The 15,501-nt window shown below is 33.1% G+C and overlaps 1 protein-coding gene across 1 annotated transcript in view; it reads right to left on the bottom strand.

The window, feature by feature from the left end:
• The window catches only part of LOC128924111 (uncharacterized), a 521,511-nt gene that overhangs the window by 460,805 nt on the left and 45,205 nt on the right, over nucleotides 1-15,501 (bottom strand). The gene's annotated exons all lie outside the window — the stretch shown is intronic.

The following is a 15,501-nucleotide window of genomic DNA, read 5'->3' as shown; positions in this document are numbered from 1 at the left end:
GCGGAAAAAAAGGAAGACACTCTAGAAATGTGTATTTTTTATTTTCTTTAAAAATAAAGAGTTATATGGAAAAATTTGTTATGAAACTAGATTTCTATGAGTATTTCCAGCATAAATAAATGTTTTAGATAAAAATAATAATTTTCACTTTCAATTAGAAGCCAAAATAAAAAAATGCCGATATTTATTGATTATTTTTGAAAATAGTTATAATGATAGAGATACCAAAATGTCTTCATTTAATATTTCGCAGCGCCTTCATTATTTTTTTAACGCCCTTTATTCATTCAGGCATGGAATCAACTAACGACTGTACAATTTGTGCCGGTATACCAAACATCTTCAATTCAATTCAAGTTCTGGTAAAGTCATTGGACTCTTTTTTGTTATGCCCGCTTTCATGATGGACCAGATCTATGGGGTTTATATCGGAAATTAAATGTTAATAATGTTATGAAATATAAAAAAAATATTACTTATCGATTTGGCTCGATGGCATGGTGCAGAATCCTACTGAAAAATTACGTTTTTCACAGTGGAAAAGTGCTCTTCAATTGAAGGGGTCAGGTTCTCCAATAAGAGCTGTTGGTATTTTATTGAGTTAACATTTCCATCAATTAAGGGCAACTTTCCAGCACCATGATAAGAAAACACCACCAGGTCATTAGGCTGCATAACGGTACTTCTGACACATGCATTATAGAAACGTTCACCAACTTTTCTGCGAACGAGCGACATATCGTCTGAAGCGAAGTGGTTAATTTTGGATTAATCTGAAAATATGACTTTCTCCAATATTCCATGGTCCAAGTTTTATGCAATTTGGCACACTGGAGGTGTTTTTGTCGAATTTTTACCGAAAAAAATGGTTTTGTGGATGGCCAACGGCCAGTTAGTACGGCTTTTTGGAGGCGCCGTAGTAGAATCCGTGTTCAGATTTCGGTTCCATACAGTTTCCAAACTTCGATTCTAATGTCTTCAACAGTTTTGAATCTGTTCCGAATTCTGATCCGCTTAATATGGTAGTCATCCTTTACAGTAGCGTTCTTCGGGCGTCTGATAGTAGTCTAACTAAACTTTATTTGTTCACAAATTTCGCCAATACTCAAGCTCTGAGATCGCAAAGCCGAAATTGCTGTTTCGTCAATTTCACTCCATTTTGGCCCTTTTTATTTTATTTGCAATGGCGTGTACACTCAGGAAAATAAATAAAAGCGTTTTCTTGTATCTGAATAATGTACTTAGTATAAAAAATAATTTATTGTATATGAGAGTTTGATTTGTTACCACTGCATCGATTTAAGGCCACTGCAAGTAAGTGTTCCGTTTTTTTGTCCGCTACTGTATGTATATAAGCTCATAGAATTACTTGAAAGTCACAATTAATTATGACATGGCAACATAAATATTAAATCAGGTCGTTTAACAGTAGGCTACAACACAGCATGATGTTACTTCCATTAGTCTTAAATAATTAAATTATGTAGACGAAAATTCAATTACAAATATACATATTTCCATTAAAAGGTATAGATGGAGAAATTTTAATGACAGTTCAAAGATTAAAATTTTGTTTTATTTGTACTACAAAATTGTTTATTAAAATTAAAGTAACCCAACACGTGTGCTATACAAAAAATCAAAACCAGGCAAAATATTATATTTATTTATTTTATTTGCCTCTTAATTAAATGTGGCTGGCCGCAATTAAGTTAAATTTTTTTGCACACACATTAATTTACATTTGCAGAAATTTTCAGTATCAAAACAATGCTTTTTCTTAATTGTTCAAAACATTGAAAACGTTGGCTTACACCTAATTGCTTTTAATATTAACTAATGTTTTTATCAAGAATGTCATATTTATTTTTGAAAAAATATATTTCAATGTTAAAAATAATTCGATGTTTACCACCTGCTCACATTTATAACCTATATGTATAAGTTACATATTTTTGTGTACAGCGCATAGCAAACATTCAATTTCAATAAAAATGCAATTCAATCGGTTTTTCACGCTATTTACACAGACCGATGAGTTGACTGCTCTGGTGTTTACCCAAATGACCAAAGCGAATGGACTTGTTTACTGCTCACACAGCAATTTAAAAGTAAATATTGTACACACCCAGTAGAAAAAATTAACAAAAAAAAATTAAATTTAAAATATTTGCAAGAATTTTTAATGCGAAGTAAAATAAATAAGGATATTTTTTCATTATGATTTTTGGTTCATTACACTGTCTTTATATCTTGAATATTAAATATCTAACATAAACAAAATAAAAATTTCCTAAAAATTAAATTGTTTCTGCACATTACTCAACATTTACTACAATTTTCAGTGCAGTTGATTTTCTAAAGTTATTAAATAAAAATTATTTCCTCATAATTCTAACCTATTATAAAGAGAGCTGCGATTGTATTTGTCAGCACATTAAATAGTGATTGAGTTTATTATTTCCATGTGTACATAGTATCCATGCGTATATTTCTGTATATATTTGTATGGGCAGCAATTTCTTTTCTTTCTCTTGTTACCCTTTCTACAGACTTGCTGGCACGAAATGTTTACCCGTTTACCCGTCTAGCGATTTTTCTAGAATCACTTCTTATTACTCTACTTCTTCTCGTTATATCATTCTTTCTTAATATTTAATTGTAAATACATATGTATATAGCTCTCTTCTATGCGTACTCACTTACAGCTCTACATACCCTTTCGATTTGTGTCAAGTAACATTTGTTTTAAACACAAACTCTTCTCCAACCTCTCATTTACTCTTTCCGCTTTCGCAATGCTTTAATTGCAGCGTGAAAGCTAAAGGAAATTATTGACATTGGAAATATTAAATATTGCATAGCATTACTCTCATTGGCAATTAAAAAGTTTGCAATTCTCTGTGACTATTAAATTTGCTGACTCATTTACTTGTGTAGCACCATATTTGCACCCCGACGAGAAATCGACTAGTTATAAACTAGTCAGTCAAGCGTCCCTTTTTTCATATAAGAAACTAGCATTTTAACTCTTGTAGTAATTACTACTCTACAAACTGATTAGGGAAAATTCGGTTCTCTGTTTGTCCATCCGTCCTTCCGTCCGTAACTTGGGTAAAAATTGAGATATCTTAATGAATTTTGATGCAATAAAAAATGGAGGAAATCGCAGTACAACTCATACAAAGTCTATGTTGAAAACTACTTAACCTAACCATATATTTTTTGACAGAGATAGAAAAGAGCAGCACTAAATTTGAAACGGTCGTGGCTTCGCCCACTTATGGGTCTAAAACCATGTCTCAGAAGCAACTCGATAAATTTTAAGGAAATTCGGGTCATAACATTCCTATGGATTGATTTATTATACTATCGCAACATGTTGCACAGAGTATTATAGTTTTGTTCACATAACGGTTGTTTGTATCACCCAGAAATAAAAGAATTAGATATGGGGTTATATACATATATATAAATGATCAGGATGACGAGTGAAGTTGACATCCGGATATCTTTCCATCCGTCTGTTTGTCCGTCTGTCCATGCAAGCGATAACTTGAGTAAAAATTGCTTACGAAAATGGGCAAAATCGGTTCACTGCCACGCCTACAAAATGGCGAAAACCGAAAACAAATAAAGTGACATAACTAAACCCTAAATAAAGTTATAGAAGTAAAATTTTATACAAAGGATCGCATTAGGGAGGGGCACAATTTGATGTATTTTTTTTAAGTGGGCGTGGCTGCGCCCCCAAATAAGTTTTTTGTATATATCTTGCAAACCAATAAAGCTATATAAACCAAACTTTCTGCTGACGTTTGTTTTAGCCATTTCCTTACACAGTCCAAAAATGAAAGAAATCGGATAATAACCACGCCCACCTCCCATACCAAGGTTATGTTGAAAATGATTAAAACTGCGTTAACTCACTAACGAAAAACGTCAGAAACACTAAATTTTACAAAAGAAATGTCAGAAAGAATCTGCACTCAGATGTTTTACAAAATGAAAAATGGGCTTCGCGTCGCCCACTTATGGGTCAAAAACCATATCTCAAGAACTACTCGACCGATTTCAATGAAATTAGGTGTATAACATTTTCTTGACATCCTGATGACCCGGGTGCAATATGGGCGAAATCGATTCACAACCACGACTACTTTCCTTATAACTCAATTTTGAATTCCATCCAAATTTGTGTGTTATCTTAAAAAAAAATTCTTCAATAAATTGCGAGAGATTCGGTTGCAACCGAACGTAGCCTTCCTTACTTGTCTTTTGTTCATTTTGTTTATTTTTTTAATGTTCTATGAGATGTTATTCCTTTCCCATATTTCTGGTCCAAAATATACATTAATTCAAACAATTTCTATACCAGTTTATCTCTCGATTTATTATCAACTTTCTATAAGTATTGTGATCATCCAACTAGTACGTTTCTAGTTTTAAACTGGTACTTTTATTCACTACATAGTATTATATCACCACCGAAGCATAAACTACTATGTTTATGTATGAATGTATTTGAGTGCATGCATGTACGTATAGTTTTTAGTCGCATATACGCATTTGTGTACTTTTCAATTAATTCTTTATCAATAATTACGATCTGCCTTTGGTTTACTTATTTCCATTTAGGCCACAATCAAAGAGGGTTTCCTATTAAAACAGATATGGTCATTTCAGCGTTGGCGGCGTCGCTATTTTCGTTTGAAACAAAACAAATTGTATTACGCCAAGGATATTAAGGTATGTAAATTTAATTTTTTTTGCAATTTTTTTCTGTTAAAAATAAGGTAGGTTTGAGTTGCGTAAAAATGTATCTAAGTGAAATACTTATGTAAATACAAAATTACTTAAGTATCAACAAAGCACTCATCAACAAGTCTATTTGACTGGAGATTGACTTCGATTCCGGCTAACAAACATAATGCTAAGCGGGAGATTTAAGCAGTAAATGCTAATTCAGCGTAACAATTATAGAAATGAGAGCATTGCTGAGCGAGAAGAATTTCGGAAACTCTTGTCTTTAGGCTACAAAAGTACTCCCAAATTCATCAGTTTTTCAATTGGATTGTGTCATAGTAGGTCCCACATACTAGTATTATCGTGGAGTACCTTAATATAATTGATATGAGAGTTAGCTGACTTAGCAGTAGGCTCAAAACATTTTATAAAGAATATACTCGCAATAACACCTTAAAGAACCATTTGCATTGTTAATCGTGAAAATGTAGTTGGACCAATAATATACCAAAATCTGGCACAATCTGCCTAGAGACTATTATAGAACTGATATGATTATTCGATCACTACTACTACTTCTCTATTGTATCAATAAAAAAAATTCGAATTTTCTATTTTATCGCGGCTTGAATCTTTAACTAAAACTATGTGAACACAGCATTAGTGTTTTAATAAAAAATATATATATTTTTTAATTTTATGAATGCTATAGAATGCAGCTATTATATACTTAGATACATATACATATGTACATCTCTTTGACTGCTTTTATCAGCTTTGATTTGTCACTTACGCCCATTGTGTTCATACTAATGAAGTAATTAGTTTAGTGGAACCTAAGGAAGGAAATAAATCACGACAATAAACTGCTATTATTTGAAATAAAAGCTTTTGCAAATGTATCAATGTGTGTGAGTGTCACATGCAACAGCGCCTACAAGCATACTAACATATACAACACTTCAACACAGACACAAACGTCAACTGAGTGAAAATTTCAGTAGCAACGACAGCGCACACAAACACAAATTGGATTATCACGCACATTTTGCGAACTTCAAAGAAATGAAATTTCCTGCCTTCACGTCTATTCTGCCATGCAATTAAGGCTAAGCGGTTGATATTGCAGGGCAGGCGTTGACTGTCAACTCTTGTTGCTATAATTTGGCGAGCAAGAGGCGTCTATTAAATTTAATAATAAAATACTTGAGCGGGTAAGAGAATAATGAAAAAATCTAAAAGCAAATGCGATTTTGTGACATGGGCACTTGATAACTTGTAACCAAGCCACCTCCCTCCGCTTCTAATTTACTAATAGATGCTTGAAAACTTCAAAGTTAACCCAAAACCACAGTTGGGAATGACCAATGACTTGAAATAGATTTATGAAGGAAATTACCGAAAAATTGCAAATTATCGCTTTTGCACTGGCGGAATTTGCTGTTTTAAAGTTTGAATTTTGCATTAAAAGACCAGAAAACAAATAAATTCAATCAAACCACAAAAGCCCATCTGCGAGTATGCGTGTGCAACTACAAAAGGTAGCAATTAGTAAATTATGCTCGAACAAGAACTTTGCGGTCAATTAATTAGTTGTAATAATTTCAAAGGAACTTTGTATTTGGTAGTTGCTAAGCTGCACTTGATGCTTGCACATTCTCCAAATTGAAACTTTATACGTATTCACATATATACGTATGCTATATATGCAAATATTTCTGCATTCGGTCGGAAGCAGCTATTGAATTGGAATTTATAAAAATTTAATTGCTTTACTGTCTTGATTAGTAGCACACAGTTATAACTGTGAAATATACATATGTATAGCTATCTGTATGCAATTGATGTACAATCTCTCCGTTATCACACTAAATGCTTTTGAGCATGGTTCATTCGATTTAATTATATTAAACTAGGCGTTAAGTCGATTTCAAATGATTAAATTATTTCATTAATTTAATTAATTATTTGAAACTGTAGTTATCATATATTTGGTTAACTTTTGACACGTTTACTTATGTAGTGGAATGGGAAAAAGTAACCACATTGTTAACGGATCTAAAAACATACACCCACATATACCTATATAGCTATTAAATATTTTGAATAGGAGCTGAAACATTGAAAGCAAAATAGTTGTAATAAAGTATATTTTTTTTAGACATACGATTTCAAAAAGAAATGAAACGGACTATGTCAAAAAAAAAGTTTCTTTGTATTATAGACGCAAAAATTTTTAACCAATACTTATTATGGCAAACACCTTAAAATGAGATTTTAATAGCGACAGACCAAAGAAATAATATAGGGGTTTTCAATAAGAGCCCAAAAAGTTTTTTCTTTAAATCAAACAAAAACGGTTTGGGATATCAATGAAATTCTTTATACAATACTTGTGAAAATACTTTCGATGTCATTAGACGGGCACGCTTGCAATAATCCAGTCGCTGAACCCAAAACCCGACGGTTTTCAAGCATAAATTGGCCGATACTGCTGCAATTTCACATTCGATACTAGTACGAAACACATCAATCATTTGGTGACTCATGAAGTACGTGTGGATTGCTGCCTGACCAATAACGCATATTTTGCTTATTGACGAAACCACTCAGCCTCATCGTGGAATATGATTTTCCGATGTAAATCCAGATAATTTTCAAGTTGTCAAGCGGCTTCATTTCTTGCTTCGATTTGATCTGGTAAGGAGGTAGGCAAAAATCTTTTCGCAAAATACGCCACAACGACGGCACAGGGATGCTCAAATTGGACGTAGTAAGCTTAAAGTTGAGGCCACTGACTCCGAATTTCAGTTCCATCCATTCACTACTCCATATTTTCCAGTTACTCATACGCACATCATACCTTCCTCTATCGCACGTAGAAACGGAAAATAGCTATAGTACCTCATACAAATATTTATATGTACATTTTTATACTCTCGCAACAAAGTTGCTAAAGAGAGTATTATAGCTTTGTTCACATAACGGTTATTTGTAACACCCAAAACTAAAGGAGTTAGATATAGGGTTACATATACCAAAGTGATCAGGGTGAAGAGTGGAGTTCAAATCCGGATGTCTTTCTGTCCGTCCGTCCGTCCGTCTGTGCAACCTGTAACTTGAGTAAAAGTTACTAAATCTCGATGAAACTTGGAACACTTGTTTCTTGGCACCATAGGAAGGTTGCTTTCGAAGAGGACCAAAATCTAACACGCCCACAAAATGGCGAAACCCGAAAACACATAAAGTGCCATAACTAAGCCATAAATAAAGCTATGGAAATAAAATTTGGTAAAAAAGATCGCACTATGAAGGGGCATATTTGGATGTGTTGTTTGGGAAAGTGGGCATGGCCCCGCCCCCAACCAAGTTTTTTGTACATATCTCGTAAACTACTGAAGCTATATCAACGAAATCCTCAGGAGTCGTTTTTTTCAGGCATTTCCTTATATAGTCTAAAAATGGAGGATATCGGATTATAACCACGCCCACCTCCCATACAATGTTGAAAACGCTTTCAGTGAATAAGGGAAAACAACAGAAACCTTTCATTATAAAGAAGGTACAGAAGAGCTGCACTCAAACAAATTACAACATTTTAAGTGGTTGTGGCTCCGCCCACTTATGGGTCAAAAACCATATCTCCGAAACTACTCTAATCGTTTACTTTACAATACATAAAGTAAGCACTAGTGAAGATATCGGAACAGAACTGTGCATAAATACTGCATTTGTAGTGTGGCAGCCCCTTTCTAAAAATCGCCGAAATCGAATCGGTTTTCAAGGCCCCATATATCGAACCTGAGCACCTCGATGCTTCTAATCTAATATTAGGGTTTCCAACTTTCAACGGACTTTATACCATATATATGTCGAATATGTGGGTCAAATTATCTATTATATAATATAAATAAAGTTAAATAAATAAATTGCGAGAGTATAAAATGTTCGGTCACAACCGAACTTAGCCCTTCCTTACTTGTTGTTATTGATTATATTTCTAAATGTAGAGTATCAGGTTGATATGTTGCCGTCATACTTCGTTCATACGTTTCTTGTTCGTTGTATCGTTACATTAAGAATGTATTTGTGAATTGGGTACTGTAGAGTAAATATTTATATGAACGAAATCAGTTTAGCTGACCTTTCTTGTTGATTGTGTCGCAGCAAAATCATTCTTCGTTAAAATTTGCTTGCAAAATTATTAATTACTAAAAATTTGATTACATTTATTTAACTTTAAGTCTAAAATTCTTCGGAGTACTAGTTTATCCGCCAAGGAACAAGGAATAATCATAAGAATGCATAAAAACGGCTCCAAAATGCGTCTAGACCAAAGCGACATTGAAAATGTATATCAATACTTCTTAAACACCTCACTAATTATGGTACAGTGCGACGTGGCTGACGAATAACAACATTGATGATCGGTGGGAAAGGATGATTCGATGGCTAGTAGTTGCGGACTTGATAAGCAGCGGTCAAATATGGACCTAGTTAAGACAGAAAATCACAATGAATATAATATTTCCAATTATACATAAAAATCAGTTTCTCAAATACACCAGTTGATAAAAATATTTATGGCCTGTAACTGGACATATCAGCAGGATAACGCTTCAATCCACACGAAGAACATCTTTAGCGACCGGTAAATTCCCTTATTACAATGTGCAGTATTGAGTTCGAAGCTAAATCCTTGTTTTCCAAAACGGAAAGAAGTTTGAGACACTACGTCACTTTAAATTAGCCATAAAGCAAGAATTGGCCAATATTTACATAACAGTCAGTAGTTAATTCTGTGATTATGCGGGTTAAATTAGTTTTAGAACATAAGGACAATGCTACTGACTATTAAGTAAACATTTCTTTCAGTTAAACTCCAATCTATAGGATTTACTGGTAAAACTAGTACAATGCACATATAAATATTTACTATAAGCCTGTTTGTTTTTTATGTCGTATACATAATAATAACAAACCTGCATACCCAGAAATATTTTGCAAATTTAATAAAATATTTCTGGGTATGGGTATATTTCTTGGCAAAAAGTTCGTGCACATTTAATTATTTGTGTGAAGTATAATTTGAAATAAATGACAGAGAATAATTTATATATAAACATTATATACATACACTTAGCACTTTTGTTTAAATATTAAACTTTTAATTTTGCATTTTGCATAGGCATTTTCAATTAGAAAACTAAAAGAATACTATGCAAGCTTACTTAACCATGTGTAGGGTTTGCTGTGCAACAAGGACACAGCAGTATCCATTAGAATTTATAAAGTGTGGTCTAGAACTAAAGTAAGCCACAAGGCATAAAAAATGTGCACAAACAAAAGCTGAAATGTAGAAAAATGTAGCAACTAGAAACAATGAAGAATTAAAAGTGAAAGTTGTGGTAAAAAATATCAAAGCAAAAACAAAAACAATAAACATGGATGGGATAGCCAGCAACCAAAATGTATGCAAAACTCAAGGACGTGGATGTATTAGGCGTGAAATATTTAACATTTTGTTTTCTGCAGTGCATTCTAGTCTGCATAGTTGTGTGGCGTCTCTTAGTTTATTTGCTAAATAAATGTAAATCATTACTCATACGGGTATGCATATATCATGAAAATTATTATATTTTGTACTGAGTGAGAATGTTGAATTCATGCATTAAATAAGTTTTAGCGTTTCTACACATATAGAACAGAGCTACATAATATAGCAGCAGATCAACTACGCTCTATTTTTGTGGTTTTGCGAATAGACTGTAATTTTAAGCAATGTACATTTGTATATGGCCTTCGAAATGACTAACATGGTTTACTTAAATATATGTATATAAAATCGCTTTTGTTATTGTCTTTTTCAAAATAATTTCATTTAATTTACATCACCGTTTGCGATGTGTGTTCAAAAATAAATGGAATATAGAAATTTTAAATGTCCAAAAAATCAATCAATCAAAATTTAATCAAGGTACGATAGAATTTTGATATATCAAATGTGTTATAGTTTTATGCGAATGTCCATAAACAACACTTTTTGCATAAATACTACAACGCGTATACGTAACCAAAAATTGTAGTGTCTATATTACCCTCAATTACTCTCAAATGCAAATATCTCCCTTCCGCTTTTTGCTCTATATTCAATGCTTTATAAAAAGTTTTACAGTGATCGTATTTAGTTCAAATATGCGCCGTTTCGTTCGATAATCTGTTTCCATCTAGACGACAGCTCCTCATAATAATTCCCCCCTCATAGAAGCCCCCTCCTTATTTGCGAAGAACTCGGACAGCCACTTTTCACAAGCCTCTTTTGAGTTCAACTTTACACCACCAAGGGCGTTCGCCATAGACAGGAACAGGTCTATAACTTGGCGCTATGTCCGGGTTATATGGTGGATGCGATAAAACCTTCTATCCGAGCTCCGTAGCTTGTGACGAGTCATCAACGAAGTGTGTGGTTTGGCGTTGTCCAGGTGGCACACTACACCCTTCCTGTTTCCAAATCTGGATGCTTCTGGTTGATCACCTGCTTCAAGCGGTCCAGTTGTTCGCAGTATATGGTTGAATTAGGCGTCTGGTCAAAAATGAGTCGAGTTCGTTCCGTTTCAGCGGCATTTCATGCGGCACCCAAACACCAAGTTTTTTTTTTTGTATCCACCCGTCTGCAGATGGTTTAAAATGGTTTGGTGACTAACTCCCATCTCCTAGACGATGTCAGGAGATGCCACATGCCGGTCCAACTCGATGTTTTGATCGGTATTCGTCGTTACAGGTCTCCCGCCGGCTGGCTTATGCAGGGTGTCGTTTTCACCCGCTCTGAATCGTCGAAACCATTCCTCCGTAGTTTGAAGTGATGGAGTACCATCCTCCAAAATATCATTAATCTCGCGGAACGTTGCTCTAGCGAATTTGCCTTTAACAAAGGAAAACTTTAAAATAGCGCGAATTTCGGCGTTAGTCCATGTTTACACGTCTATAACTGAAATATCCAAACTAAGCATGCATAGCGTCGTTTTGCAGGTTATGTCAAGACCTATCAAAGATGTATAGTATTGCCAGATACGAGCTCCGTAGCGCTTTATACATAGCCGCGAAATTAAAAAGACAAAAAGGCGGAATATAGATATTTGACAACCTTATATAAGTTATAATATTACTATCATTTCTCACTACAACTACAAAAAGATTATAATATCTTCTTATTTAGGTTTCTTTTTATTTCTTTATACATTTTTGTAAGTAATTCAATAATATTATTGGCTATTCCAAAATTACGCTTAAATCGAAAATGGGCCTTCTGGGAGTCAATACATGTTTTGATTTAATGTATATCCCACAGAGATGAAATTTGTAGTTACTTAGCTGTCAGTCACAGTTGCCTATGTATATGTAAAATTTGATGCTTAAACAGATATGGAAGCGTGTAGTGCACATCATTGAGCATTGGTTTAATAATGTTATGTCGAAGAGAAGCAACATAACTAAATTATGTTATACACAGTTATACACATTATGTTATTAACTACTACTACTACTACAGTTCCAATTTATGTTTACACATATACATATACGTTAGCGCATATCATTGAAATGTGAAATAAATAGACAAATTTATATGATTGCCTGAACCTGAGAAGGACTCGTAGTTAACTACTTATCGCCTATATTATATTTTGGGAAAATTTTGGTAGCAATTCAAGCAAGTCTTAGTAATATTAGCAACACAAACTTACTTTTAAAGTATCGCTAAAATGGAGCATATACCTAGAGAAATGTCGAGCTTCAGTCAGTATATATATGTATATATAGTTCCTATTCCAGTTTCAAAGTTATTGTAAAGAATATTGTATGGAATAAAATATTTTGTTTTTTATCATATATGTATGTATATATAATCTATCTGCTCTCTATACCATTTTTTTTTTAAATCCTAAATTCTTTAGTCTCATGTCCCTGTATATGACTTCCTTGGCGATTTGTCTTTTTTTAAAGAGTACGTTTATAGCCACAATAGTGTGACTTATAAACTGAATTATTTTGAATACATTTTTGGTGAAATTTGTCAAACAACTCATAGTAACAGATGGCGTCAAATAACAGCGACCAAAACTTCCAAATGCAACCCAAGTGTTTATGTCAATATTTATGACTTTGATACAGCTTTATTTTGTATACAAACGATTGTTTTTTCTATGAAGACATATTTTTTTATTTTTTTATTTGACTGGCGAGAATGATGTGGTATTCAAGAAGAAAGTAAATACATTAAATAGAAAGTAAATTTATTTTCATGCATATTTTATTTCGAAATATTTCTTTTATTTATTAATTTTGTTTTTTTTTTTTTTTTTGTTGGAGACATGCGAACACGCCGCACGTAATCTTATTTTTACAAAAGTGAATTTACCGTTAATTATTAATATAGGTAACTTGTCTTGTATGCCAACTCAACTGCAACAATTCTTCGAAACAATAATAATAAAAATACCACAACCGAGCAGCACAAAACAAACACAATATAATAACTGACACCTTACTAATCCACACAAAATACTAAATCACTATTACCGACTCCCAACCATGTGTAGCGCAAGGCAATGGTGCGGACATGAGAGCTTAAAGTAAGCACTCAACGGCCGTATTCATGTATTAAATGAGTGTTACCCTTTTACGGTGTTTTCATGCTGCGCTATATATTTTCCAAACATTTCGAAGATTGATGCCTAAACAACAGTGTGTGTGTGTATGTGCGGGTGAACCGTAATTTGTTGTATTTTTTTGTGCAAAAAGGGCACAGCTTCCGAACACGTACGCTACAAATATTATATGACTGACATACATATACACCGACGACTGAAGGCCGTCTATTATTTGGCACATTTGCTGCACAAATATTTTGTATACCAATACACACACACACATGTAGAAGTCAGCGTGCTCATTGTGATTTTATAGTCATCTCATTTTTCGTCCTTACTTATTTTTTTACGTTGACAGGGGAAAAAGCGGAAACGTGCACATTATTTAGCTGCAGCATTTCTTTATTTCTCTTTTGTATGTGAATACAATACGATATACATATATGTATATACGAAAAATGTTTATATCGTACTCTAGTGTTTATATTATGTTTATATATATGTCTATATATGTATATACATATGTATATGTGTGCAAATATTTTGATGTCTGCACTGCCCGCTAGCACAGATATTACTGCTATTATATATATGCCTACATGGGATCGGATATCCTGTTATAAGCAGTCGTGATACCATTCGCGCTTTTACTAGTCTACGCACATTTTTAGCTTAGTGTATGCAATTGGAATGCCAATTTCAGTCGAATTTTTAACAAATATACCTGAATATATACATATATATATTTTTGAATTATTCGATCGACAACTGATGGTTATCATAACGCCGATTATAAACTGCTCTTGAATATTTAAACATTTTTTTACTAATATTTTAATTATTCGTTCAAAAACACTATATTACTACTCCAACGTAGCTCATATGTACATATAAATATATATACAAAGTATCTACAATTGAACCCAGATACTCAAAGATTTACCATACTGAAACACACAATATGATAACTTCAACAGTAGCTGTTTGAAATCATATGTATATCCACATTCATGAATATAATAAGTGTGCGTTATATAAACTATGTATATACATTTATAAGCATATAAAGTTACACACACACACTATGGTGACACAAATATAATGCTGAATGTAAATCGGTACTTTGCCCTCGAAAACAGCTCGATGTTGCGGTGTTCTGGGGCGAAAACACAAAAAGGATTCAACCAATTGATGTTGTGATTGTTGTTATTATTTTTGTAACCATTATCCCGCTGCTCATCGTTGTGCTCTTCTTGCTTTTACTACTGCTTAGCTGGTGTGTGCGCGTATTTTTGTTGTTGTAATTTACGCACGCTTACATTGTTGTTGTAACTAACGTATTCACCACGTTACAAATGATAAACATAAAGCAACGGAAATGGGAGCGCCTAACAGTTTTGACGTCACGCATACGCTCGGAGTGCGATAAAGCTTTTTGAGAGAAATGCGAGCTTCGGTTGCTATGTAAATGTTTGGCAACACTCGCATGAAAAAGTTAGTAACAGATAATTGTTATAAAAACGTCTTTTAGTAAGATAATCAAATTTGGGGATTTGTATTGAAAGTGGCAACTCTATTCGGTTCATTTAATTACCCATAACCTGCTTTGGAATACTTTTAAAATTCTTTATCATATACAATATTTTTATATAGCTCGAGTTAGGCGCCATCTATTGGATATATTTTTATTTCATAAAGACTCATATTTTGTTATTCACTTCAAAAGCAATTCTCACAAAAATTTTAAATGATATTGGGAAATAAATCAAATCATCATTAGTGTCCTCTAGTTATCATTAACTCATATACAAAACTATTCCAAGTGCATAAGGAATAACACTGAAAATTTACGCAAATGATCAACTATATACTATTTCACAACAAAAATATGTTATATCACATAAAACTGCAAATTGATCGAAAGAACTGAACTTATCTACAATAAAAACCCCTTTTTTAATTTCCGGTAATATTTAGATTTAATTACAATACTCCTAAAAGTATATGATGTATAATTTTGAGTTTTAATCTAAATTTTATGTGATATATCAAAGTTGAATCTGAAACAATTCGATATTATATATTATACTTTTGTTCTTTGTGTTAT

This window comes from Zeugodacus cucurbitae, chromosome 2, assembly GCF_028554725.1.
Source record: "Zeugodacus cucurbitae isolate PBARC_wt_2022May chromosome 2, idZeuCucr1.2, whole genome shotgun sequence".
Lineage (NCBI taxonomy): Eukaryota > Metazoa > Arthropoda > Insecta > Diptera > Tephritidae > Zeugodacus > Zeugodacus cucurbitae.
The sequence above is the reverse complement of the archived record's forward strand: the minus strand, read 5'-3'. Positions and strand labels throughout refer to the sequence as shown.